We start from the raw sequence: 4,505 nt of genomic DNA, 5'->3' as shown, positions 1-4,505 counted from the left end.
TCGTTTCGCTGGCTAAGTTTGTCCGCATGTTGTCTTATTACTTGCAAGGCTGCTAGAAAAGTAATGGACTTTGTAATCCACCAATGTAAATTTCTTGATTTCTAAAATGCCTTTTGCGCATTGGGTAATTCCATGATAACTTGCGTTACATTTAGATTGCAAAGTTGTCAAACAAAGGTTATTTGTGGCTCGATTCATACTTAAATATCTTTTTTTGCTGGTGCACCATTTAATACAGTTAAATCTCATTAAACTAAAGTTGAAATTATTTGAAACATAACCAATTCTGGCCTCAGTACACTAAAATAAGGTGGTAACTTGCGTTACAGAAATTGGACATGGGTTTTTAAAGCATCATTTAAATACGATTTTTTATTTCCATAATGGTTTTCGAATTTTCTTGTAACTTAAATCGTGTCAGTCAAGAGTACAGGTATGTTTATGTAGCAAAAAGGAATCTTAATATTTTTCAATTATGAAAATAACCATGCAAAACATTGGTAACTTGCGTTTCAAGAAATTAGTAACTTTTATTACGTCCGAATGAAACGTATTTTTTTATAGTTAGTTAGTGATCGAAATATGAAGTAAAAGTTACAGAAGTAAAAAAAATACAGGATTCCTTGATTTTTAGGGATATGAGGGAAGGTTATTTTATTTCCCCCAAAAAAGATATTCAGTTTTTAATTTTTTTTTTGGATTTTTTGAATATTATGTTATTTTAGTATTTTTCTAAAAATGTCAGCTACTTTTTATTATTAGAATAATCACTTGAATACAATGTGAGTCTCAATTAGTTCAGTTTACGCACGTATCTTAAAAAGCACGCATTTTAAAGTTTTAAAAAATTGGAACACTTAGTTAAACTCAGTTTATTAAAAAAATAAAATCGGTTCAATAAGCTCTAGAGCCGAAGAACATTACCCCATAACCAGATTTTAAAAATTCTGACCTCAGAAAATTGATTTTTTTCGCTCTCTGCCATGGAATTACCCCATTATACAATGCATATGTTCGAAGCCGGCTCGAATGTAACGCCACAATATGGAGACCTCATGAGCATCAATAGTATATACTCTTATGTTAGAGAGGGTTCAAAAGTCATTTGTGCGCTTCCTTTTTCTTAAAACCTATGGATATTATCCACATATTTACCCCACCCTCTATGTACTAGGAATGGTAATATAAATAAATAATAAATAAATATATTTATTTGCTATAAAAGTAGTACAATAAGATGTTACAATACAATGGTTATATGAGCGTACATTTAGACTTCAGAAAGTCATGCAAATTAATTCCTTACTAGCTAATTTTTCTTAAGTTATAACAATAATTTTATTTTTCAATTCTTAACGATAAAACAGAGGGAGAAATGAAGACAGTAAGCTAGGCCCACCATAATTAAATTACATGACAATTTTACATTATTTGATATTTGAAATATCGTTTAGCAATTTAGGTGCAACATGAAAAACAAAATTAAAATTCATAAAGATACGTCTATAAAAGGAGATTAAACATTAAAATTAGAAAAGAGCAATATTCAAGTAAATTAGAAGGTATAAAGAATGTCACAGTTTTTAGATGTCAGCAGGTACAAAAATTCAGATTAATAAATTTAAAACAATAAGTACCTAAATAGTCAATAGTTAAGTTTCAGTAATCAGTTTGTACATTATTGCAATTTAAGAAGTCATTTAAACTGTAGTAACTCTGCTGACTTAGGTATATGTATAATTTATTTTTAAATCTATTAAAGGGTAATTCTTTCATATCTTCAGGCAGTTTATTAAACATTTTAATGTACATTGTGTAACAGCAGCTACTTTTCATTTTTGTGTTTATTTTTGGTAGGACTAGCTTGTTTGGAAATCTTGTATTAAAGTGTGTTAGTTCCCCTTTTTTTTGAACAGGTTAGGGTGTATTTTTACAAAAACACACACTTCATATATATACAGGGCATGTACTGTTAACAACTTTAGATCCACGAATAGGTTTTTGCAAGACGTCCGTCGCGAGGTGTTGCAGATTGCCCTTATACACTTCTTTTGGGCAATAAGGGTGCGATTTATATGAGGTGAATTGCCATAGAGCAGTAATCCGTATCTTAAGTTAGATGCCACAAATCCGTGATATGCTTTCATGACTGTGTTTTTATCAGCAATTTTTGACAGGCGCATTAAAACATAGGCATATCTACTAATATTGGTACAAACTTTATCGACATGCATGCTCCACGTGCATCTATCATCCAGAACAATACCTAAGAACTTGGTGTTATCACACTCTGCTAAGGTTTTGCCGTTATGTGTTAAAGTAAGTGGTTATTTTTACCCCGTTGATTAGTGAATTGAATAAATTTAGATTTTTCGACATTCACTTGTAAGTGGTTGTCTTTTAACCAATTCATTATAGTGATGATGGCTTCATTAATGACATGGTTGTAATGTTGGGTAGAAGTATCAGATATGACCATGGATACGTCGTCTGCAAATAGTGTACAGTCATGGTTAGTAGCAGAGGGCAGGTCATTGATATATAATAGAAATAATAAGGGTCCTAAGTTAGTTCCTTGCGGAACTCCTACTTTATTATTTTTTAAGTCAGACCTGTACTGATTTTGAACATTATCAGTGTCTAGATCTGTTACCTCCACAGTTTGACGCCGGTTGCTTAGATAACTCTCAAGCCATGAGTAAACTAAGCCTCTCATGCCATATTTCTCACATTTGTTCAATAGAAGTTTATGAGATACGTGGCCGAACGCCTTACTGATGTCAAAAAATACTCCGACTGTATTTTGCCCTTTGTCTATCTGGTCCGCTATTTTATTAATTACTAGCTTTTACCCGCGGCTTCGCCCGCGTAATAAAAGTATTCATTAAGATTTTTATTTGGATCCTTAGGTTTCTCTGATCTGCGATTATTTCGATTGCACATAATACTTTTGCTTGCAATGATTGTAGAAATATTACACATCGACTACAGCGTAGGTAATTCTATATACGCTGGGGAAACGTTTATAAACATCCCACATAGCCCGTATTTCGACACTATATGATCGGTGGGTAAAAAGTACTTTTTTCTATTATCCCTTACAATTTTTTACATTTTGCTTATACTTATCGCAAACGTAATCTTCAAGCAAGCAAACAACGATCGTCTTAGAGCACTTTGATTGTAAGAGACCGCCGACCGATTATCCGTATCCCTCTAACGATACCCATATTATCCGTATCCGTATCCGTTTCCGTATCCGTATCCGTATCCGTATCCGTATCCGTATCCGTATCCGTATCCGTATCCGTATCCGTATCCCTATCCCTATCGCTATCGCTAACGCTATGGCTATCAGCATCGCTATCCCTATCCCTATCGCTATCCCTATCGCTATCCCTATCCCTTATCGAGATAACACTAAGTTCTCGCGCTTTGTACACATATTTAAAGTCACATACAGGTCGAATGCGATTAATTAACATTATTTTTACCTTTTTTCCCAACGTTTCGGCCAGGTTGCACTGGCCGTGGTCGCGGAAGACTGACGTCCCAGCAAAATGTCACCGGAGATGTAAACAACACAAAACTACCCGATATTAATTTATATAAATGTTCGGGGTAGACAAATAAATATAATCTACCCGCATGTAATTATTTACGACATCACATTAGAAACCTCAAAAATAACAGTACTTCTCCACTATTTAATGGATGTTATTATACATATAAACCTTCCTCTTGAATCACTCTATCTACTAAAAAAAAACCGCATCAAAATCCGTTGCGTAGTTTCAAAGATTTAAGCATACAAAGGGACATAGGGACAGAGAAAGCGACTTTGTTTTATACTATGTAGTGAAGAGTAATTGGCCTATAGTTACCAGGACTTATTTTGTCCCCAGCTTTATAAATAGGTTTAACAACAGAAATTTTTAGCACTTCCGGATAAATGCCCTGCTCAAACATTAGATTGAGTAAATGAGAAAATATTGGGGCAATGATACCAGCAGTTGACTTAACTATTTTGGTTGCAATCTCATCGTAACCCACAGATGGGGTGTTTTTGAGTGTTCTTATAATTTTGGCTACTTCTGTCGAATCAGCGGGAGAGAGAAACATATTTGAACTGTTCGGTTTTAGGTCATGATTATAGTGTCTTAAGTTTATGTCGGCGTTGGAATTTTTATGAGTTATATTAATAAAGTAGTCATTGAAAGCGTTGGCAATGTCTTTTGGCTTATTTATTATATTATCATTGTAACTACCCATACAACCATTTCAGTCGCAAAATCTTCAAATCAGTAACTAACTGTCAAATGTGACATAACGCGTGGTAACGTCGTGCAAACAATGCGACCGTATTGATACAATAACAAAATGTAGTCGTCGTGTGCACTCGTTACGGTAACAAAATGTGTACGAATTTGTGGCTGTCAATGTCACTGTCAGAATGACTTTTAACGACACTTTATTAGTCGACGTTTGCACACATAACGGTAACA

The sequence above is a fragment of the Leguminivora glycinivorella genome, chromosome 20 (genome assembly GCF_023078275.1).
Source record: "Leguminivora glycinivorella isolate SPB_JAAS2020 chromosome 20, LegGlyc_1.1, whole genome shotgun sequence".
Classification (NCBI taxonomy): Eukaryota; Metazoa; Arthropoda; class Insecta; order Lepidoptera; family Tortricidae; genus Leguminivora; species Leguminivora glycinivorella.
Note: the sequence above shows the minus strand (reverse complement) of the source record.